The sequence below is a fragment of the Haliaeetus albicilla genome, chromosome 16 (genome assembly GCF_947461875.1).
Source record: "Haliaeetus albicilla chromosome 16, bHalAlb1.1, whole genome shotgun sequence".
NCBI classification, from domain to species: Eukaryota; Metazoa; Chordata; class Aves; order Accipitriformes; family Accipitridae; genus Haliaeetus; species Haliaeetus albicilla.
In genome coordinates this window covers 6,103,932-6,128,572 of record NC_091498.1, presented here as the reverse complement: position 1 = coordinate 6,128,572, position 24,641 = coordinate 6,103,932, and the positions used below count along the sequence as shown (strand labels likewise).

The following is a 24,641-nucleotide window of genomic DNA, read 5'->3' as shown; positions in this document are numbered from 1 at the left end:
ATAGCATTTTAGCAAAATAAGATCTTTCATATCTGTATTAGTGACTGAAGAGCTTGTCCAACACCTAGGATGCAAAACGGCAGTTAAAGAGAGACTTGCTTTCTCATGGGCCTAACCTCAAGTTCTCCTGAACTGCTCTCTCAAAGCATTAATCTGAGAAATAAGTTATGAGATAGGGTTGCATGAAAAAAGGACCAAACCCGGCACTCCCGAGCTTTGTACAGGAGCTCCAAACTGTTTTTGTAAGGTACAACCTTGTATACTAAAGGCTTTGTTAAAACCCATCTATCATGGTTAAATCCCAGCTGGCAACAAAGCCCCACACAGCCACTCGCTCACTCCCCACCGGTGGGATGGGGGAGAGAATCAAAAGAGTAAAAGTGAGAAAACTCGTGGGTTGAGATAAAGACAGTTTAATAGGTAAAACAAAAGCTGCACGCGCAAGCAAAGCAAACCAAGGAATTCATTCACTGCTTCCCATGGGCAGGCAGATGCTCAGCCATCTCCAGGACAGCAGGGCTCCGGCACGTGGAATGGTGACTTGGGAAGAGAAATGCCATCACTCTGAACGTCCCCCCTTCCTTCTTCTTCCCTGAGCTTTATACACTGAGCATGACATCCTATGGTCTGGAATATCCCTTGGGTCAGTTGGGGTCAGTTGGGGTCAGCTGTCCCGGCTGTGTCCCCTCCCGACTTCTTGTGCCCCCCCAGCCTCCTCGCTGGTGGGTGCTGTGAGGGGCAGAAAAGCCCGTGGCTCTGTGTAAGCACTGCTCAGCAATAACTAAACCATCCCTGTATTACCAACACTGTTTCCTGCACAAATCCAAACCACAGCCCCATACTAGCTACCATGAAGAAAATTAACTCTATCCCAGCCAAAACCAGCACACCGTCATTGGCAGATGCAGCTCTCTGCTCCATGCTGGATGATGTTACACTTTGAATTGACTTGTGCAACTGCTAATCTGCGTGGTCTAAGGATGAAAACCCCAAATGGAGAGAAATTTAGGCAACACTTGGACATGTGCAACCCACTGTGACTGCTCTGTGCTGTGTGTTTGAGGTGTGAGAGAGAGGTTTTCTAGATCCAGCTATAACAGCTGATGCTTCCAGCAGCTCTAGTCCCAAGGACAGTGCCCACTGTAGCTGCCAGAATGAGCCTTTGTCCCATGCAAAACAGTGACGAAAGATGTCAAAATGCAGGAAAGAGGTAGCCTCTACCTTCCCCACACACCAGGCCTTCCAAGTTACTATACCTACAATGTTGTCCTATAAAGCCAACAAGATTTTCCCATCAGCTGCCAAGCTGACCTTCTTTCGGTCACCTTTCACCTTGGCAGCCAGTACAATTTTGCTGCCTTCCAGCCAAAGCGGTGTAATAATCATGCAATGTGATTTAAGTAATAAAGAAATTGCTGTACATGCTGTTTGGTTTCTGGAGAGCTGGGAATAGCAAAGGCTCAAGTTTCAGACAAGTGCATTAATCTTTTCAGCTTTCCTGGAATGAAACATCAGAGGCTTTAACCTATTCTTTATTGCTATTCCAATGCCCTGGATGGTACTTTTAAAAATAAACTCCTGAAAGAAGGCAGGAGGGGAAAGGGGAAGGATCTTGAAAGCTGTTCATTAGCATACTGTACAATCCTCAACCTCTGAAAAATAGAGAAAATAAAAAAATTCTGATTATTTGATGAAGAAGCTGGAAATACTCAATATTATTCTGGAAGCTCCAGCTCCCAGAGTCGGGGGTAAAAGAGATTTCAGCTCCTTATTTTAAAGAAAAGATTATGTTTTGGACTTGCAGGACTGAGGAGTGAGACCAAGCAGCATATGAAGGCCAAGGAACCCACTGGAAAGACAAAACTGAACCTCACTATCGATTTGTATTTATGAAATCTTATTTTTAAAGCACATTACCCTCGTGATTTGCCTGAAGGTTTTTGAAATATCCAGACTGGTGTTTCCGAGAAAACTCTGCCAGGACAGAAACCTAATATACAATTTTCTCATTATTTTAGCTGTGTTTACCACTATTGCTCACCCTGTTAGTACCAGTGGAGATCATATAAACTATGTTTGTAGGTACATGAAGGAAAAAAGGATTTATCTATAGAACTTAACCAGCTTTGTGAGCTTCTGTCAATTTTATGGTTACTAATGGGATTAAAATTTAAAACTTCCTGTTAGAAGATCCCTGATTTGAGCCCCCAGCATTCAAGGTCGGCTTCCAGCAGCCAAGCTAATATTAGTTCTGTATGATCTGGTATCTGTGAGCTGGTAAAAGTGGCAGTTCAGTTCCTTGGAGTAGGACAAGGTATATTCTGGTTATTTCTGGAGAAGATAGGCAAAATTTTACTGTCTAAAAAGAAAAGCTTTCTTCTCTGTGGAGGTGGTGGCACGCAAAAGCTGGAAGTTCAGCAGCTTGATCTCTTCTGCTTATGCTTACATGCTGCCACCACAAGACCAGCGATCCCTTGGGAATTGTGGCCAGGCAGGAGGGTTTTCAGAGGCAGCAGCCATATCACAGGAGTTGCAACATTTCCTTTTTTAACGGAAAATGAAAAGGTGCGTGTTGGAGGGTGGCGAGAATGAATATTCCTGAGCTTGTTAAAATTCCAGTCCTCATCTTTCAAAGGCCTCGGTTTCTGATTAAAACATCCATCAGTCGCTCAGAATCGGGAGGTATCGTAGCTGGCTGTAATTGCAGAGATGTGTGTTACAGCAATTACAGCACCTGGTGCACCCTTATCCAAGCAGGTGGAAGAATTGATGATGAGTGTTTTTTGGTTTGCCAGCATCCTGGAGAGGTTTCATAGAGGTTTGCTTCCACCAGGTTTCAGGGGCTGTGTTCTGCTGTGCCATGCTGATATCTGAGTAGATCCTGAGTGGGATTATCTGCTCAGATCTGAACAAAATGCTGCCTGGCATTCCCTTAGCAGCTCAATGGTTGTCTCAGAGAAGCATGGGAAGTAACAGAAAGGGAGTTTGCAACAGAACTGGAGAGTAAAGCCCAAGTTTTTGCCTTCTTTCCTCAGAAAAGGAAGCCAAGAGCAGAGAAGGAGAAGGACTGAGACAAGCCATGACATTTATATTCCTAAAGAAGCCTCCAGCACTCTGCTGGAAGTTGTTTCCCCATGGTTGAGATGGGGCAGCTGTCTTGGTGTTTGCTCCTAACCCATGCAAATGCAAAGTAATCTGGGGTCTCAGTGTCCCATCCTCAGTGGTCACTTGAAGCCCCAAGGCTGCACCTTTCAGTTTGCCTTTCCTCTCCCTGGAGGCTCACAAGCACAAGTCTGCTCAGGTACCCATTTATACTTGACTCATCTCAGCAATAGGAGGAGTTCTGATCTAATCAAAACGAGGACACACAGTGTAGGAGTACTCTGATAATGTCAGAGACCTCCACTGGGTGCTCCCCATACAGTTGAAAAGGCAGATTTTTTGGTTTACAGGAGTCAGCTTTGCTGTCAAACAGTGGGAGGTCCAGTCTGAACAAGTCATACCCCTTAGTCAGTATAGATGGGACCTTCAGAGAGCAACTTATCCTATTGTAAATATAGCATTTGAGTTAAGCTGGATGAACTAGATACCTTGTGGAACTGTATATTTCTCACCTGGACATTATGAAAGTTCAGACAGCAAAACCAGAGATAGATACTTAAATTTTAGGACAGATTAATACCTTCCTTGTAGTTCTAAGTCACTGTCATGGTTTAAGCCCAGCTGGCAACAAGGCAACACAAAGCCACTCTCTCACTCTTTCCTCCCGATGGGATGGGGAGGAGAAAATATAACGAAAAGCTCATGGGTTGAGACAAGGACAGGAAGGGATCACTCACCACTTATGGTCATGGGCAAAACATGGACTCAACTTGGGGAAGAAACAAAATCAATTTAACTTACTGCCAATCGAATCAAACCAAGGATAATGAGAAGTAAACCCAAACCATAGAACACCTTCCCCCCACCCCTCCCTCCTTCCCGCCTCAGCCCCACTCCCGGTTCTCTCCCCCTCCTCCCCCCGGCGGCGCAGGGGAACAGGGGACGGGGGTCGGGGTCGGTTCCTCACACCTTGTCTCTGCCGCTCCTTCCTCCTCAGGGGAGGACTCCTCGCTCTTCCCCTGCTCCACCGTGGGGTCCCTCCCACGGGAGACAGTCCTTCACGAACGTCCCTAACATGAGTCCTTTCCGCGGGCTGCAGTTCCTCACAGACTTCCCCGGCGTGGGTCCTTTCCGCGGGCCGATCTTCAGTCCCAGCCTGCTCCAGCGCGGGCTTTCCCATGGAGTGGCGGCCATCTTGGGGGGCACCCACCTGCTCCGGCGTGGGCTCCCCTCCTTCCTCACTGGCCTCGGGATCTGCAGAGGGGTTCCTCTCACATTCCACTCCCACTACTCACCGCAGGTTCCCCTTCTTAAACCTGTTCTCCCAGAGGCGCGACCGCCGTCGCTGAGGGGCTCGGCCTGGGCCAGCGGCGGGTCCGACTTGGAGCCGGGGAAGCTTCCAGCAGCTTCTCACAGGAGACCCCCCTGCAGCCCCTCCCCCGCTACCAAAACCCCGCCACACGAACCCAAAACAGTCACGAGTTCAACAAGCCCATGGGTGCAGCTCCTACAGACTTCTTACAACAAAGCACATACTTAAGTCTTTCTAAACTGGGCTGAAGAGAGTTAAATAAGTTAAATCTTTGCTTTCACCATCTCCCAGGTGAAGTTAAAAAAGTACCTTAGAAGCTTGTTGTAATGGAGAGTGATTATGGGAAGTGAAATTTGCAATGGAATTATGGTAATTGTATCTTCTGTTCCAACAGGTATTTTGAGGAATCCAATGTTGTAGATAATTAGTGTTATTTTGTGCAGATAGCTGATAGGATACAGGAGGAAGGAAGGTGATTCTCTGTCAGGCATGTGTTAGCTAACATTATGGGTTTGACTGAACCTACTGAAAAGTTCCCCGTTAGAAGAAGGAGTGAACCGGCACACGACAGCTTCTCTGCCAGGCATGTAAAGGAGAGGATGCACCCAGCAATTCAGGTGTTTGATTTAACCAACATCTACTGTAGTGTGCTTTTTTGTCCCCAAATTCAAAGCTTCTCAGTCTGACATTTTAGCTGCCTTGGGCCTTCTCCATCTCAGGCTTTTGTTCACATGTTCAACTGGAACAATTAAATACAATAGAAATGGCATTTTTACTGGTATTTCTGCCCGTCCAGTGTTGAGAATAAAAGAGACAGTCTGAAAATACAGGCAAAATAAAAGTAAAGGATTATTTTCATCTCTGAATCTCTAGTGAGGTTAGAATTGTGTTTTCAATAAGATTCCAGTCTGAACATATCCTGCTCTTCAACTTGATGCTGCCTTTCTCTGTAATATCATTTCACACTTCAGTTCTGTAACTTTGACTTTGCAGAGGGTAAAAGTGCCCATGTGAACCATGTGGCTCAGATAAGCCAATGCAAGTAAAGATGCAGCTTGTCCAAGACATTTTGTATTCACGAAAGGCGAAATTCAGCTTCATACAGAGAACAAATGAACTTTAGATAAACTAAAGCTGACACATCCCTGAAAGCTGTTGAGACATGACAGGTCAAGGCATTACCTTTCATCTGCTGAGCTGCACAGAAGCTCTAAGCCACCCCAAGAACTGCTGGCTTAACTACATTTCATGGAGGTAACATTTTCTTTGCAACAAGACGGACAAAGAACATCCAAACAGCTCATTACCATGTCTGTCTTGATAGTCAGTAACCCATTAAGCCATGGAAACACAAGGACTTTGATTCATAGCCACCATGCCTTCTGCAGGGAAAGGGCAGGGAATTTCAGCCAATACCTTCTCATACAAAGTGGTGGAAAAAACAGTCCAGCAGTCACCCTTTGATTACTGTTTGAACTTCCCGTCTGGTAACATCAAGCTTTCTACAAACAGGAAAAAATGGCTCAGTCACTATCTTTATTGCAGGTAGAAGGTAAATAAATGGGCAGGAAGCACATGTGGGACTGTGAACCATGCAACATTCGGCATCAGAAACAGGCCTGCTCGTTGAAGTACTGTCACATTTGTATTATAAATCTCTTTCACATACACCTAGAAAAACAAACAAAACATCTCTCCCCGAGGCCTTCCAGATTTTGGAAGGATATTGTTTCCAAGCATCACTTTAATCTGGTGCAAAGAACCTGGTCCTCTTGTGTAAGTACCAGAGAGCCTCTGGAGTTACAGTAATTTACTTCACATGGAACCTGCCTCCTCTGCGCTTATTTGTAATGGTGTGGTCCAGGCAGCTGGCATCGATAGGAGGTCTCCTACAGATTTCAGTTGTCTTTGACACTGTCCCACTCATTCCAATGGGATTTTGTGCAAGTGGGATGTGAGGGTCTGAGTCAGAGTGCAGCCCAGGAACCACCATCTCAAGGGTTGTGCAAAACTGGCAATTGCTGTCCCATGCGAAATTGTCACTTTAAGTATCTTTCCCAGCTTTCTCAGCAGCTTGGTCATTGAAGTCTAAAAATCCTGAGAACATGTGATGTCCCTGCACTCTTCTTTCATGGGCGTAGACAGAAGCAATAGGGGCTGAGCAGAAAGGAACCACGTGTATCTTAAAAAGAAAGTGAAGACCTTGATATCCCAGGACAGCCTTTCATTCCCTGGCATGTGCCACTGCAGTTAACAACACAGCAATTGGCTGGAGCTCACCAAAAGAGAGATACATCTTTTAAGTCAAATATTTGTCATGCCTGTGAGAAATTAATTGCTAGTTTTACATAATTAGCTTCCTAGCACTCTGCATCTCTAAAAACAAAATGACCTGAGGGACAGTAGCAAATTCTAAAATTTTAAGTAAATAAGTGATTCCAGTTAAAGGGATCAATGAGATGAAGTGATTCATTAAGGATCTATTTTGCAGATTTTTGAGGAACACTTGCTGGGAAAACCTAAGCAATTAGGGTTTTTTCTGATTTGGGAATGGATGGTAGTAAATGCCTAAAGCTCTGCAGAAACTCTCTCCACGTCCACCACTGGGTCCTACAGAGCACCATGCCATCTCTCCCACACATGTATGGGACATGAGGAAGAGGTTGGGGAGGAAGAGAGACAACCTGGTCCATGGAGCCTTTCTTACTCCTTGTAGGTGGTCAAGGGAGGCACACTGCAAAGGAAAAGCTGAGCTGATGGGGAAAAAAAGAACCAGTAATGACAATAGCAGAGTTCTCCAACTGGCATACGACCTTCATTCTCACAGTGTGCAAGTTGTGATCTTCTATGCCAGATCATCAGCAGAAGTTGGGGCTTTATTATTTTAGACCATGGGAGTTAGAGGAGTAACTCCATTACCTGGCAGTAGCAGTAATGCCCATGGGAATCAGCCCCAGCACAGTGCAGGTCACAAGCCTGTGTTTTGCAGGATTAAGATAAGCATGAATAATAAAGGGATTTTTTTCATTTGGTGTGCTAAAATGTATTCACAGAAGTATAGATAGTTGGTATGGAGCCACTTTTTATAATCATGGAGCCAGTTTTGTTAGGCATGAAAACTTTAGGTATGCACACAGAGTTTGCATGCTTATAAGTGTAATTAATACTTTTATAATTATCAGTCCATGATTTTTTTGTGTGTGTTATGGACTTAGCACAGAGCCACTAATGTACATGTGCGTGCACACACACACATATATATACACACACGGATTTATGCAGCGAGAGCTTGAAACATACTGGCAGAGATCTTGAAACTGTGTGTGCACTGTATGTAAATGTTGTATTGCTACCACTCTCCTGCTGCTTATATTCAAAATGTGGCTATAGCTCTGTGAAGAAGACTATGGTGTGTCAATTCCCAGCAGATCTTCTCTGTCTTTATCTTTACATCACATCGGCTGACATTAAGGGTAGTTTGGCTTTTAACCCTACGGAGCTGAACCTGGCAGAAAGTTACTGAGATAATATCCCACTGTGCTGCTGTCTACATTTTAAATATCATAGGAATTTTTAAAAGTGTCTAAGTGACTTAGGAACTAGACTTTACAAAATCTTTAAGTCTCACTTATAAGACACTGTCTGCTAGGCAGTGAAGCCTAGGGCTTAAAAAAACAGAGGTTGGATTTTTTAGTTCTCATGAAGGAGAATTTGTGGTCCTAGAAATTAGCAAAACAGTATTCTGACCTTAAAAAACAGTGCATGACTCCAAAATCATAGAGGAAAATTTAATAGAGAGCCCTAGGATGCCAAGTTTATGGTCACTTGTTTTGGCTGTGTGCCTAAATTTGAAAAAGATACATTCCAAGAATATCCTTTAATTAACTGCCTAAAGAGCTCAAAGCTAACAAACAAAGGAAAAATAATTTTCTCAAAGCTTTGTAGCAGTTCCTTTTATGTGTCCTGTTAAACATTAACATCTGTTTGCAGAGCTACAAGAATTCCTCCCTCTCCTCATACACAATCCCTTCTACATTCACGGCGAAGCCCCCCCTCTTTTCTCAGTCAACCCCTAATTCCAGCGAAGCTCCACCTTTCCACCTAAACTCCACCTTTTCTTTCCTGGGATCAACTGGTAGACGTCTGCTCCCGGGTTTAGTCTGGCCTTCCTCCAGTGAGCAAGAGGATTAATAACTAGAATGGAGATGTATCTCTTCTGCTTATGTAGTAAAGAATAAAACAAAAACTAATGGTTATTTTCAGATAGCCTGACAGTGATTAATTGCTGTTCCAGCAGATGCTCCAAATAAAATATGCTTTAGCATTCCTGATTTATACTGGGCACAGTAAGAGGAAACACATTGCAAGGACTGGGAGGGGGACAGCACCGACCTCCAGCCAGTGCACAGAGCCAACATGCCAGAGCCATAAACCACCACTATCGAAAATAAAAGTGAAAAGCGCAGATGACTGGCTGTTGTATCAGCCCTCTGGAGAGAGGGCAGAGGGGACGGCGGGAGAGGTGGAAGGTCTCAGTCCAGTTGATGAGAACGTAAAAATAAGAATGGGGGCGAGGAAGGCAGGGAGGACATGGGGTGTGTTTTACGATGGCATACGTCGTGTAATAACACTATGGTTTTTTATGTTTGCAGATGGGAAGAGATAAAGATCTGGTTTATGAACAGGGAGAATCAGTCAGACATTGCCACTGTCGTATTAAGAATGTGGACTGTTTGCTTGATATAGTGTATGATTAAGCAACAAGACAGGGATATCTAGAAACCATCATCTAGGCAGCTAACCATCCATCGTTCTGACTTGTGTGAGAAGCAAATTAAAAAGCCTAAGTTTTTTCTTTTTGTATGTGTGTGCGCTTTTGCAAAAGCTGTCACGCTGGGTGCATTAGACTCTGAGGTCTGATTTGAAAAGGTGAAGGGGAGAACAATCCTTGGGGCAACTGCTGCTGGAGCAGGAGAATATTCATGGCCAGCTAATGCATCAGAGCCTTAAGTTTGGGCATGTCCATGCGGTGTGCCTGGAGGAGCTTGTCTCTACTGGCCAAAGCTGACATCTGGAAGTGGAAGTGCTCATGCAGTAGTTCATCAGTAAAGGTGATTCCAGGTTTGATGGACCACAAGAAGGCTTTAGGTCCCAATTCATCTACCCATTCATTCACTGCATAAACCCATACACTCACTGCATAAAAAAGGCAGGGTTCTCCATATTAAAGCTGAAATGCATGTGTGTGCAGTGGGGCGTAGCACGGTTCCTGCCACACATGGGCCTGATCCAATGCCCAGTGATGCCAAAAAGAGGTTTTCAATGGGCCTTAGATGTCTCTGCTTGGATTCCTACTAGACCAGACAAAGATGTATCAAATTTCCTCCTTTCTCCAAGGCAGCTTTGCTTTTCTAACAATCTGTTTTATAATAAAGTCATCCAGATTCTCCTTTTCCTCCCCTACAGGATTCTCATGATTGTAGGAGATAAACTATGGGGAACAAAATCCCTGTTTGATCATTAGAGCATTCCTAGGCTCTTTCGTGCACATTTGCGAAAGTCTTTTTAAAAAAATCTTTCTACCTTTGGAGCTATTTTCTGAGACCTGAAGGGTAAAAAAAAAAACCAAAAACCAACCCTATGAATGTCTCACAAGCACGCTCAAGGCCCCTATTAACTTCTCCACTTTCCCTGCAGTAATTGTTTCTGTCTATTTTAATTTCACCTTGGCTGAGAGGAGCTCAGACGTTGCTGCAGACCGAGGCAGGGTGTTGCCACAGGCACCACTCACCACAAACCGTAGAGCCCTCACAGGAGTTTCAGCACCAGCCCGTAGAGGTGCCAGGGATGGACTGTGCACAGTGCAACTCACCCCGATACCTTGTTTTGAAAGTTTATTTTGAAGGCTGAAGAGTCACTGGCAGACCCTGGCTCAAAATCCGGCTACCAAGGGTTCAGGTTTTGCCTCTGTCATGACTTTATTGTGTTTGGGGCATTTCATTTTAGCAGTCTCATGCCAGGCTCCATACACACAGAAATTCTTGGTGAATACGAGAAACCAACCGTGTTTATCTATCTAAACTTTAGGGCATGGACCACCTCTTACAGGGAGTACAGAGAGCTCCTTGTGTGACAGGACAATGATCCCAGCTGGGACACGTAATCCCACAGCACAAATAACGTGGTAATGATTGGTTTTTTTGGAGGTGGCTAAGCAAAACCTGCCAAGTGCTGATGTTACGTAAAAGTGAAATCTGCATTAGTGCTGAGGGAGCTGCCTAATTACATCAATATAATTAGAGAGGCGGATGGATAGATTTCCTTTGAACATTGCCTGGCAGGATGGGACCTTGCAGCCTTACATATTCTTGCCTCCGAAGCCTGCTCAAGGATGGATGTGCTGCATACGCAAGAGCTGCCACGAGGGAGCATATTCACCAGTTCCTTGCCTTCCCATGCTCCTGCAGCCTGCAAGCAAGGCTGGAGCACAAAGTTCCCCTGTTGTCCTGGGGCTTGGCTCTGAACTTCATGCTAACGAAGCCAGGATTTGTCCATCTCCCACAGCCCATCTATTCTGTAGGTCAGATCAGAAATCAACCTGCAGGAGCAAGCACTAAACCCCACTAGTCTTGGGGGCTCTCTGGACAGGGCGGTGGGCAGTGCTGTTCATGGAAGGAGGGAGCTGGGACTGCAGCTTGGAAGTTGCTGTGCATGAAGCAAACTCAGCACTCCCTTGGCCTCACTGCCCCTTCTCAATGCCGTGGTGGGGCTGGCCAGGGCCAGACTGGGGCTTAGCTGGTGAATCTGGGAAAGATATCCGACCTCTCTGAAACTCAGTGACACATAAAAACACAGGAAAGTGAGCCCTGGTGCACAGGCATACAAAGAGAGAGCCAGCTGGGACTTCAGCCTCCATGTCTGCCTTCAAAAAACTTCTTCATTTACTGAATACACAGAAGGGAGGAAAAAGCACAACCTCTCAGAGCTCTTTGCTAGCAGGGCCACAAACTATTCCTGTTCCCATCTGCTTTAATGTCAGTCTCTCACAGCAGAGCAGCAGGTACTTCCCTGGCACCTCTCTCATCACTCTTAGACAAGGCAGGTTTCCATCACAAGCCATTTGACAATTTGTCTTTAATAAAAAGACCTGGAATGTTACATTCCTATTTTACTGTAAGCCTGTTATGTGGCAGCCTGAAATTCTAATTGCTCTGGCTCTTTTTAATGTAGATTCACAATATAGGTCTTTTTCTTATTATTAAAAAGGGACTCCCCTTTCCTATAACCTGTGCTCTACTTTTGTGTCAAGTTTATTTTATCAGGATCTGGCATTACTCTTCTTTTTAATTCCAATCATTTCACTCCCTTTTCCCATGTACCTGGTGTTGCCAAAACAAAACAAACAAAAAAACCCAAAACAAAACAAACAAACAAATAAAAAGAGAGAGAAGTGACAAATTTTGCCCTGGCAAGTACATCCCTAAGCAGTTCACTCCTCTTCCCAAGATAGACTCTGCTCTGTAAATGTTAACTCTTGCTCCATGCCAGAGGGATAGTGCTGCCCTCTGGCATCTCCCGTCCCTTCCAACACCTCAGTCCTTGCACCTACAGCAAAGCCATTTATGTGGTTATTCCCTTGGTTCCTTCTTCTCTCCATCTATTCTGTATTTAATGGAGATAGTAGCATTAGAGAGCCAGAGAGCCTAACACGGATCAGGACTTCTGCTCTACCTGTGCTTGGTGATGTACAAACCCAGACCAAAAAGGTGTGCCGTGGTTATGCCCTCATTCTGTTCCCACAGAAGCCAGTTGCCAAACTGATTAGATCCATTATGGGCAAGATAAACGGCATGATAGGAAATTTCTTGGGGACTTCAGTGTGGTCTGACCTTCTAGTCTAGAAGTTTTCCACAGCACTTTTTTTTTTAAGTAGCGTGCATGAAAGAAAGGGCAGAAGAGGAAAAGTTTAGATGAAAAATAGAGGTGCCTATCTATATTATTTTACGATTGTAAGAGGCTCTTCTGTCTTCAGTCTTTTAATGTTTCCAGAAGAGAAGTGAAATAATAGCAAGTCTCTTCAATGACACAGTCCAGCACAGAGGATGATGTTAGTAGGAGTTCAGATGCAGTGGACATCACTCACTCTGGCCACCGTGTGCCTGCTGATGCCAGGTAGAGCCACTTAGGAAAGCTGCCAGACCTGTGCTCCAGTCTCCTGTGCCAAAGGGAGCAACTGTTGCAGGAACTATTAACCTTGTGTCTTGCCCAGATGAGAAGGGGAAAGGTTTCTGTTGCCTGTGCCATCCCAGCACCAGCTGGGATGAGTTGTATTCCTGGGACACGTGGTGGGATTGCATATCTCTGAGCCCTCTGTTAAGATCCTGACACTTCTCTCTATGTTATGAAAGCAAAGAGATCCAGAAAGGGCAATAAAACAAGATCCATCAACCAACACAGGTTAACCTGCTTGTACCGTTGTGAAGGAGCTTTTATAACAACAACTTTCTGACAGATTGGCAAGGAAGACATTTTTCCTCCATTGTGAAAAATTGTGTCGATATTTTCCCCATATTTGACCAGCTCTTTAAGGGTGTAGCAATCCAAACCAGAATTAGAGGTCTGAGCTCTGTTTAGTCTCGGTTTCTATCCACAGACAAAAAGAGCCAAATGCTGATTGCCTGGTGCGGAAAAAGCAAAACACATTTGGGTGTTGATTCTCCAACAACCCTTTCTTTTTCCTTCTGAAAAAGACAGAAAGGAAAGTTTCCATTTTATTAAGATGCCATTTGCTGTTGAGAAATGTTAGCAAGGAAAATAAGTGAGCAGTGCCTACTTCATGACCTCATAGTCCACATGAAGATGAATGACCCAAACCTCCTCAAACCCTGATTATACACCAGCTTCCCCTAGAGAAATGTGTTTGTTTGCTTTCACTGGATGGACACAGAAAAGGTAGATCATGAGACAGGCCAGCAGAGAGAGAGTGAGATGAAAAAGCAAGAGCAGCTGCCTTCCAGTAAATGCTCTCAGACTCACATTTTCATTAGTCCTAAATTCAATCACAGTTTAAAGGAAGCAAAAGATAAAGAGCAAGGGAACATTTAAAGGATTCTGCGGAGGGAGGGAGGCTTGCTTTACCATTAAAAAAACCTGACTAAAAGTTATTGTTATTATTCACATTACTGCTGTGCCCAGAGGCCTCCGTCAAGATGAGATTCCCATCGTGCGGCATGTGCGTACGCTCAGCCCCGTGATGGGCAAAGGGGGGTGGTCTGCATCTGCTGTTATGTTGTACATAACACGTACATGTAACAGCTGGCAACGCTGCGCTGGGAGAGTGGCTGCAGTCCTCCCAGGAGCTCAACATGCAGCGAGGGGTTCTGCTCCCCATTTTTTGCACCTTAAATAGATACCAGTGACAGGGGTTAATTCAGCATAGTAATAATGGTAGTAATAATATGAGAATTGTTATTATCATCACTGTCTTTGCAAGAGAAGGATGCTGAGCAGATGATGAGGCTTAGGAGTCTGAGGCATCCAGATTCCCATCACCAGTCTGCCCTGGTCTCTCTGTGGGGATGGGGATGGGGCAGGTCACTGTCTCTCTGGTTACCCTCACTTCCTTTCTCTGCATTCAGGCTAAAAGCCTCTGAGATGGGGACTCTCTGTGCAGCAGGTCCCAGCTTTGGCTGAGTTTCTGAACACAATGGGTCTCTTCAAAGCATGGTCACCTCTGTGCTCCCAGGAGGTGGTGCAGAGTCAGTGTCCAAATTGCTGATGGGTTGGAAACTTAGCCTGTCCAAAGAGGCCTGCAGGTCGCTAAATCAGCTCCTAAATGCTTTTCAGTCTAGCCCCCAGGATTAAAACTGTAACCACTGAAACCTTTACCATGATCAGACAGTGAATCAGTGGCAGAAAAGAAACCCTAAGCTCCTTGTGTCAGGCTGGATTCTCAGCACAGGAGCCTCCCACTCCAGAGGACATTGGATGAACCCTCCTCATCCTTGATGTACAGCAGCCCACCCCAACACCAGTCTCAGGTGCATTTAGCCCAAGATTGCAGCAGTTCATCCAAGTGAGCTACCGTCTCTGAGGTATGGTGTGCTCACACTCTTCACCAGCACAGGTCTGTGTCTTACACAGCCTCATTAGAATTCCTAGAGAGCTCATCTTGCAGTCCTGGTAGAAGAGAGGCATCCTAAAGCTCTTGGCATGTCCTGACACCCCTACAAGCCAACATGACCTTTGAGGTTGCAACGCAGTCATCCGGTAGATCTAACTGGCCACCAAAAGCTGTGGGATGGTCAAACATGTGCCTGATATATCAGTCCCGCTGCCTGTTGGCATTTCTGTAGTTTCCAAGGAAACCTAGTGCCTCTGAGAGCTGGACGGATGGGCAGTGTTTGACAAAGGAGTTCTCTGATGCTTCATTTTTTAACGACAGTTGTTGTTACCTCCTTGGCCTTTGCCCCTTTGAATGTGAAACGTTGCTGCTTTGCACAGATGGGGCTTTCATGAGAAAGAGTGGGAAAATCCCAATGCTCTCGCGTGCCCTGGCTGCCCTTCCTTTCCTGCTCTCTGCAGATGAAACAAACAAAACAAAACAAAGAAACCGTGGTGGCTGGGGCTGCTTCTAATTTAAACGAGGTTTCACCTTCAAAGGAGCAGCCGTCACTGAGCGGCGAAGAGCAGCGTACACCGTTCAGAAGCACTTTTCACAGGGACGCACAAAGAGTCCTGCCTCTGAACCTCTGACAGCTTTCACTGCTCACAGCAGAGATCAGCCAAAAAGATTTATTAGCCAGCTTCAAAGCCCGAATTGCTCAGGAAGCTTTTGCTCTTGCCTTATTACCGGAGAACTCTCCAGGTCAGAAACCTTTATTGGGAGAGAAGGGAGGTTTTTTGGTTGTTTTGTTCAACTGGTTCTGGACATGCTAATCTAATGATGTGACTGATGTCTTCCAGCCTGACGGATGTCAGTGAAAATAGATGGGGGAGGATTCACAGATGTCTAGACTGACATTTGTCTTGCAAATGGAGGCTGGACCTGATCCCTAGATAGGAGAGTGAAGACCATGCTGTACTAGGTGCAGAGTGCATCCCTTTCTCATTTCCTGCATGGAGAAGCAGAGATCAGTCCCAGCTGCCTGGGAGGTGAATGCCAGCAAGGTGCTGGCTAACATATTTCTGTGCAATAGGTTGCTAAGACAGAGGACGTGTCCACAGTGACACCAGGAAAAACAGTACCTGGAGTAGCATAGAAGTTGCAAAGATCTCTCAAACACATTCCAATTTTTGTTGCAGAACACAGGTCCGTCTGAGACTGCCAGTGACCTGAGTAGGCTGGTGGTCAGTGGGATACCATGCCGGCATGTCCTTGTTTTCCACAGAAGGGAAATGGCATGAATATAAATCACACTTTAGCTTCTAATTTTCTGATTTTCCTTTGTTCCTAATTTTCCTTAAAAAGACATTTTCCGAAGTGACTTAGAAGCCCCTCTTCTACCCTTTTTTGGGTGGTTTAGGAACATCAGTGGCAAAGGAGTGGTTGCACATGACACCAGTTACTAGCTTCTGTGATCATTGAGACAACTGTGGTGTCAAGACTTTGGGAATCCAGCCCTTGGATTCCTTTGAAGAGGGGACTTTAGCTCATCAGTCATTTGGGGCTTTTGAAGCCCTAAATCTGTAACGAGAAATAAGCTGTTGGAGAGTAACCTGGCATCATTAGAGTTTTACCTTTGTGGTTAGTGTCTGTGACTGGACTCCAGCAGCATTTATTGGTCCCTCTTCGCAGCCTCACTCTTTCTTATTGAGCCAAATGGACAGTATTAAATGGAAGTTTATTCTGTAAACACAACCCTATTAGTCCTGAAGCCTCGGGGATCAGAGCAGTCTGTAATTACAGAGGGATACCTTTAGGTGTGAGTTATCATGTGCTGAATTAGCAGATAACAGCCCTTAGCAAGAGGGGTGAGCCCATGCCGGTCCCCCAATGTCACAGATCTGAGGAAGGCTGGGTCTTCTTATCACAGCAGCCCATTTAGGAGACAGGCATTGCACATCTGTTGCTTATCAAAGACAGCCCATTCCAGGCTGGGGAGGATTAGAGAATGCCTCTCTGGAGATAGGGTTTTGTCAGATGGCTCTTGAAAATGAGCCAAGAATGATGGGCTTGCAAGAAAGGTGTGATCATGAGAATCGCTACGGGAATCACCACTCCACCTAAGCTATTGCACTATCTGATGCATCCAGAGCCACAGCTTTCCTAAGAAAGTGCAGAAGCCCTTGAGCAGACTGCATTCCCTGGGCTTGCTCTGTTCAGCCCTGTGCAGTTTAGGGCTCTCTTTTCTCTGATAACAAACGATCAATATCTCTAAAAGCCTTAGTCCTTTCTGGGGCAATGTAGCTTTCCTTAACCATACAGCCCCAGAGGCAGCGCTCCACCCCTGCTCTCTCAGCAAGGGATGCTGGCAATGAGTTCCACTCTTAAATTTTCAGTGCTTAAAATCCTTGCCCCGTAAAATGGGGTAAAAGGGAAAGAAATAAGTGTGATCTGAAATTTAAAAGCCTGAAGTGAGCAAATTAAGTTCCAGAATTGATAGAGTTAAGTTCCAGAAGCCACAGAGTTTGACTGATCAAAATTGACCACCAAATCATCATTGTTTTCCAAGGGTAGCTCTTAGGAACTTCACAGATTTTTCTCCTCTCAAAGCAACAAAAACAACTCGGAGTGCCTTGACTAACTCTTAGTCCTCTGACCACTTCATGGACACTGTACCTGTCAGTGATTTTACTACAGCAAATTGGTCAACACTGCCTTTTCTAAGGATGTCTGTGATCCTTCAATGTTCTCTGCAGCGTGCAGAGGTAACATCCTTCCCATGCACCTACTCTTAGCTCTGGGGGAAGAGACGTCCTTCCAATCTGCTTTTCATCTTCCAGCACAAGAGAACCAACACTTTTTATGTTGCTGTGGTTTATGCATCAACCTCCACAGGCCTCCTTCCAGTTCCTCCATCTTCTCACCATTGTTCGCTCTAGGGCTTGTGTGGTGCATCTCACCTAGCATGAGATATCACACCTCAGGGTGTCTTTGCAGCAGGTGAAGCCCTGTGAGAGACAGTATCAAGATGAGGCCTTTTGACTCCAGAAACCTGCTGGTGATGTATGATACACCTCTACTGTGCCAGCCAGCAGCTGCAGTGAGTTTTTACAGCCAACATTAAGTGAATTTTGCCTCTTCACCTCAAGCCCAATGGGATGTTGTAGCTCCTCAGATCAGTGCCCCAGAGCCAGCTAACCTTGCCACAACTGCTCTGGTTTCACTTCAAAGCTTCAGGCTTTCACTAGAACTGAAAATTTTGACTCGGTTTCATGAAGGCTATGCATCTCTTGGGGAAGAGAGGCAAACACACACACACACACTATGTCCTGACTTTAAACGCATGAGTAACTTATCAGAGGCGATAAGTGGGGATTTTAATTCAGAGATGTAACTTATCTCTAAATACACATCTTCCTATTTAGCTGCGTTTACATCCACACATATTCCACTGGCTGCGATGTGCCTTATTATATAGCAGCGCTTACCTTTGATGTGCTGAAAGGCTGTTTGTGCTCGTGATGAGAAAAGCAAGGTAGAAGCAGGCTTTCCAGTGCTGGAGTTTTCTGTTGCATTCTCCTTTTGACTGTCTTTCATTTAATGTGTCTAATAAATGGTAGTTTACTGGAATCAAAGAATTCAAAGCTTCTGTTCTTGGTGATGAATACAAGGAATAAGAGGCTTTTATATGCTGTGAAATCTACAGAAAGACTGAGATATGGGGACAGCTTTCCTATACATGTCTCATAAGTGAGTGCTTATCCTGAGATAGATGCAGTGATCTCTGCAAGAAAAATCAACATTTCCAAGCAAGCACAGTGCTGTTGCTAAAGCTGAGTGAAAAAGGAAGTACTGTAGGATCTCAGAGCCCATTGTGTGCTGACCTCACAAGCTTTTGATGCGGTTTTTCACAGGTGCCTAAGACTAGCACAGATCTGCTATATCTGACTGCTATTTTTTATTGATTACAGTTACATGTTTAATTTAATGAGGACTTGACAGTCCAGCCCCCCCACCTCCTCTTGGCCCTTATCCTATTGCAGTGAAATATCCAAACCTGAGGCAGGAAGGGGCATCAGAGCCGCTTTGGGAACAGCAGTGATCTGGAGTCAGTCTTAGTGGTGGGAGCTGCTTAGGGTGACCAAAGAATCTGGAAACCCTATTTGCTTAGCACAGATTCGGCATGAGCAACATCAGCCTGAGCATAACTCACAGCCAGTTTGGAGACATATCAAATCAATAAATGATCACTCCTTCCTCTCATTTGAGATCAGAGCTCATCATGCAACTAAACAACAGAGGAGAAAGTTGGAAAAACAGAAGTATTATCATTCTCATTTCACAGGGCAATACTGAGGCTCAGGGGTGTTGTCCTGATGGGAGCAGGGTGCTGTTCCCAACCTGTTTAGGTCTCTTTTCCTTTCATTTTTTAACACATTGGCCCCATTAGCACAGACAGCTCAAAACTGGTCCTATGTGTTTGGAGATCACTCAGGTGTCATCCTGCAGAATTAGTCACAGTCATCCCCTCTGAAGCACCCGACCTTCAGCACTTTTTCTGGATCATATGCTAGCTGGGCTGATGATCTACTCTACAAAGGCAAAAACTGTCCTAAGGAACAACTACTAATATTAGTGCATGAATTCAGGGATTTGGTATGTATCTCAACTGAGGCAGGGGGAGAGAGATGTTGATTCAGTTACTAGTTTAGTTATTTAGTCCAGAGTTGAAGAGCTAGACTTTGGCACATTGATGCTAGGACATAGTCCCTTACTCTGCATGAAACCTGTCTGCCATCCGGGCACACGTGGGGCCAGCAACAGAGCTAATTTCGTCCTGATCCGTCTTGCTGTAACAGAGACTGTCTGATGAAATGCCTGTAAAATGCACTAAAACATTACTGATGGGGAGGGAAGTTTGCGGCATTCCAGCATGTCTCATTCCCTACAAAAGGAACTTTGGTTCATTTATCCTAAATTTAATTTTACAACAGTAAAATAGTTGGGTTTCTCAATAGATAGATGAATGGCTAGATTGTATTTTTGATGAACCTTCTCAGTGAAACATGCTTTATAAATTATTTCCTGGAGAAACAGAATTGGTACATTTGAAACAAAAAGAAGGAGCTAAAGAATTAGTATTGGCTCCTTTGCAGCTCTTGTTTGTGTTCATGCACTGAGGGCTTTGTCTATCTGTTGTACTTTCCAGTGACTCCAGATTACTGCCTCAAAGCACAAAAGCATTAACGCGGCAAGACTCCTTCTTAATAACTCTGCAGAATTGTTCTGCAAATGAACAAAGATAATGTTGGCCTGACAGGTTGAGATTGGGCGGTTGATGAAGGCTGAGGCTGAGAAGAGAGATTTCTCCAATAAGTCCCAGCATCAATCTGAGAGAGCAGCTGGAAAAAGAGTAATAAATATATTTTCTCCTTTTACATGTCGCAAGTTATAAATATGAAGCTTCAGACTCTTTGCATTACAGCATGAATTGAGTCACTTATCCTGAAGCTATCTTGTTTTAAGCTTCTGCCTGCTGTAGTTATTCTGTTGTGGAGCATCACGCTGCATCGCAAATGTCAGCTGGAGCTGTTTTTTACAACTATCCTCATTTCTATGGTAAAGTTTCTTTCCAGAGACTGTGAACACTCCACTGAACTACTCATTTAGTTTGGTGTTGTTTTTTGTGGCCAGGATTCAAAGGGAGTTTTGACTTGGACAAACAGACTGTGTCACAAACTAAATGATCAAAACGGAAGGAACAGGAAAAGAAAACTCACGCTTTTGAAGTAACTGGTGCTGCAGTCTGTTTTCTCAAGCCGAAAGCTTTTCTTTACACTGGCAAAAAGTCAGGGAAAATGTTTGCTTAAAGTTACAGAAGAACAGGCCAAACTGCTGCCTCCTCCAGCAGCAGAGACACAAGAGCTGGCTAAAGTCCTCGTCTACATGGAGCATTGGGAATGGGAGCACCATTGGCAGCAAATGCTCTTCCCGTGTTCAGGACTGGACAAGACAGACCTGCAGGAAAGGTTGTGGAAAGGATAATGCTGAAGAGGCTGCAGAAGAAGAGGTCAGGGCATGGCCACCTAAAACTCCATGAGGTTCTTCAAAAGAAAATTTTTGTGGTACATAGAGAGCAAATATTCACCAAGAACTGGCTGTAACAGAGGATGGCTGGTCTACTAAATACCTCCATTTTTTTGAGAGCTTGCCTTTTTTCCCAGCTCACCTGTGGCTATAGGCATCTGCTGACCTGAAGAAAGGAGAGATGAAAGGCATTGCTCCTGCAGGGGCTGTGTGGCTTGGGGGATCCAGCCAGGACTGTGCAAACATGCCCGGCATTGCCTTTTACTCCACTTACAGTAGGTAAATAGAGAAGGACCCTGGAAAAATGCTTACCAAAATGAATTTTTCGAACAAATGTTAGAGTTCTGACAATGCGAAGATCAATGGAGAGAGAGCCCATTTTTTTCTTTAAAAATAGAAAAGAAAAAAATTTTTAGTCAAAGTTGAAGATAAATTTTCTGCCAGGAAATAAGAACTCTGCCAAAATAGTGACAGATGTATTTTTTATTTTATCAAATATTTGGCCTGGAATCAGAAGTGCTGAGGATCTGTAATTACCTCCACATTTTCAGGAGGCTGGATGAAATGCTATTCACAAGTTCTTGGCATGAACACATGTGGAAAATGCAGTATATTTTGCGTTACTGTTACGTTCACAGTGACTGCCTCAGTTTCCCCAGCTGTCCAGTGTGCTACCTCACAGTGGAGCAATGCATTAATATCTTATACTAGGTGAAGGTAGAAGTCATCATTTACAAGAAAAACAAACTCTTTTGGAAGAGCATAGAGGAGGCAAAGAAAGCAAACAATGGTTCAGCCAAATTCTGAAGGAACTGATGATCCCCTTTGCTCTGGAACTGGTATTTTATCCTGGAGAAAACCAAGTGGAAAACATTAGCTGGTTCTGGTGATGGTCCAAATGACCAGCCAGGCCTGCACCTATTTGGAAGAGATGTATGTGAAACTCAAAGCTGCAAGGCTTGGAGAAACCAGCTGCTGACTGTGTCATTCTGCTAAATCACAATTGCTTTTCAAGTCTCATATCATAAAGCCCTTGCTCCTGAAAGTATGTGATTACAGGAGAATTTCTTCTCTCATTAAAAGGAAAAAAACCCCAGAAAATGCAAAGCTTTCTTGTATGGATGTAGAAAAAAGCCTGAACACTTCATTCAAGTAGACTTATAAAGGTTTAGAAACCAAAAGAAACACAGAGCGGACAATGTTTATTGTTTCAAATACTTTATGATTTTCTGAAGGCCAATTCTTTCTTTTGTGCAATTCTTTGTTCTGTGAAACTGAACCCATTTTACTTGATTTCAGTCAATTAACCCCAACATGCCTCTCGCATTTGGCCTGACTCCCCAGCACAGGTTTATCCCTGAAGACTCATGGCAAAGCAAGAGTGAGTTTGTTACTTGTACCTTTTCTGTATAAAACAGAAGGTTTGAGCAACAGTTAAGACCAAGTAATTACAGACAGATATATAGCGTTACAATTCAAACCTGCACCGTAATGGCTCCATAAAGTCACCTAGGTTTAGATATACATCAAACCATTTTTCACATTGCAAATGAATACTTTTTTAAGAGCTATAACTTTCTGGGAGTTCATGAATTTCCTGGATTCATAGCCCTTTACTAGATGGAGGAAGGTGTAAGAGATACTGCTGTACAGAAAGAAAAAGGAGGGAGAGAGTAGCAAAGGGAGCTGAGGCAGAGGAAAAAAATAAATCCTTAGAGATGAGATTTCCAAAAGCTGCTTGAAAAAAAAGCTGGGATAAATGTATGACACACTCAATAAATATAACTTTGCTTTATCACCTCCTCTTTTCCAGCCTTGCCAAGGGATTGTGGGAGCCTGATCTGAAACACGAGGCCTTTAATGACCAAAAGCCTGAAATTCTGCCCTCCGCCAGTGCTGGAGTCCTTAATCAAGGTGTGAGCAGCAGCTGGGCTTGTAGCTCCCCAGCTGTGCCCATAGCTATGTTGGCCACACTCTGCCTTCAACCTGAAAAAAGGCAGCTGACAGGAGCCGCCATGATGTTGGTGACAACTCCAGGTGGGCACCAAACAGCCATAACCATGCTGACCTCAGTGTGGTGGCCCAAGGAGAAGATCTTTGTAAGGGGAATAGATGTAGCACCTGATCCTTGACTCAGGGGTACAGGGATGGCCAACTGCCTTGCCCGCTCATCTGGAGCACTTCATGGACCTCTGTCCCATAGAGGCCACCGATGGGTTAAGCCTAGTGCTGCAGTCCTTAAAACCATTTTTTTTTCTTTTAAATATTTTGGGGGTCTATAGCAGTGATGGCTAAATTAAAGCATGGGTAACTTTCTGCCTCCCTCTCTTCTAAACCCACTCTCAGTCTGTGCCACACACCATGTCCTTGTGTCCTGATGGCAGCAGAGCATGGTGCTGCTGAGCAATGGGGCTAAGACTTCTTCTCAATGCTTTTCCTAAAGCTTGCTGTGATCAGATCAGACAGATGATGAAAGCACACTATTATTTTTGCATTTTTAAAGTGAAAGGGCACAGATATGTGGTGTTTGTGGTGTAATTTCCTATCCCAAAGAGCACTTTCAATCTGGGCAATTTTGGCAATTAAGGGAAACCTCAGAGAGGCACAAAACAGACATCTCCGTGCCTGAGGAAGCACACAGAGCATGCGACTCATGTTGCAGCGTCCCTCGGGTTGAGTCATTGTGCTGGCAATACAGTGCAACAGCAGCAAAGTGTCTTAAACCAGCATACTGCATGCGCCACAGTAGCCTGACTTACACTACAGGGCACACACCCAGGCTTCCCAGGCAGGAGTCATGGTCAATGCACCTACATGCCTTGTTGATCCTTTCCTACATATCAATGAAAGTGCTTTTACTCCCTTTTCTAAAATCCCCTTAAATTCTCCTCCACCCCATTGGTTAGACCAGCAAATCCATCTTTCTCATGCAGTTAAATTAAGATTAAGGGGGCTTGATAAGTAATTAATTTTAATAATAATAATTTTTTTTTCTTTCCGAGTTAAAGACATTGACTTGCTATTCTCTTACAGAGTTGGGAATCAATTTCCCACTGACCTCAACGAGAAGCAGAAGCCTTCGTATCTGTAAGGAACAGAGGCATCTTCTCTTTACAGATACAGAACAAACCATACCTGCTTTATGAAGCCAGGACCTGATGAAAACTCATGCCTGGGAACCCTCACATGTGCTCCAGAGAGCCAGCAAGGACTTTATTCTGCTGCCAAGAATTTTGATTTTTCTAAATTCTACTTTGCTTAACTGAGAAGACAATCTTTCACCTTCTTCTAGGGGCATAATTCACTCCTTGAGGTTTGTAGTACTTTTTTTAACATAATTTGGGCTATTTTCTTTTGTCAATTGACAAATGAAGGAGACAAGGAGAGAGAAAGAATCCCACAGAGGCATAAAACTAAGATAAACAGGTGCGAACAGGTAAAGTACGCTGATACAGTGAATGCACTTGAACCTCTACATTTAACTGACCATGACAATAGGCATCTATCTTTCCTCCGACAGCTTTTTCTAAATGTGCCCCAGTGTCCCTGGAAGAACATTGCCTTTCATGGGAGACTGTGTAATGAAATGCCCTCATCCTGTTTTAATCAGTTTTGAATGTGGAAAAGACAATCATGATCTGAGAAAGGCAGTGTTTCCCTTGCATGTGAATTATGTGATACTGTAGCTTCATTAACATGCTTTACAGTCTTATCTTTATTCATACTGGCAAATTAAATTAGCACTGTCTTTCAAATCTCTGCCTATTTTTCCCCCTAGGCAACCACCAGCAGCACAAAATAAATGACAGTAACGGGAGTGGATTGCCGTGCTTTTGACGCTAGTCCCTGGATTTTAAGCAGCCATCCCTCCAAGAATCATATTTGTTCTTGTTCCAAGAGCCGAGCTGCATCACAGCGTGCTTGTTGCTATTACAGAGCTCCACGTACCGGCACAGAGCCTGGGGCCAGCGCATGGGGCACAAGGCTGTCCACCTGGAGCCCTGTTCTTCCTTCCTTCTTTAGTCTCCCCAAACG

General features: G+C 44.5%; 1 long non-coding RNA gene across 1 annotated transcript in view; it reads left to right on the top strand.

Annotated features, from left to right (window-relative positions):
- Positions 1–24,383, top strand: part of LOC138689452 (uncharacterized) — a 279,500-nt gene extending 255,117 nt beyond the window's left edge. The window contains exons 3-4 of the long non-coding RNA XR_011328282.1: positions 22,420–22,643; positions 23,640–24,383. This is a non-coding gene — a long non-coding RNA (uncharacterized lncRNA). The remainder of the gene's footprint in view (positions 1–22,419; positions 22,644–23,639) is intronic.
- Positions 24,384–24,641: the final 258 nt, after the last annotated feature.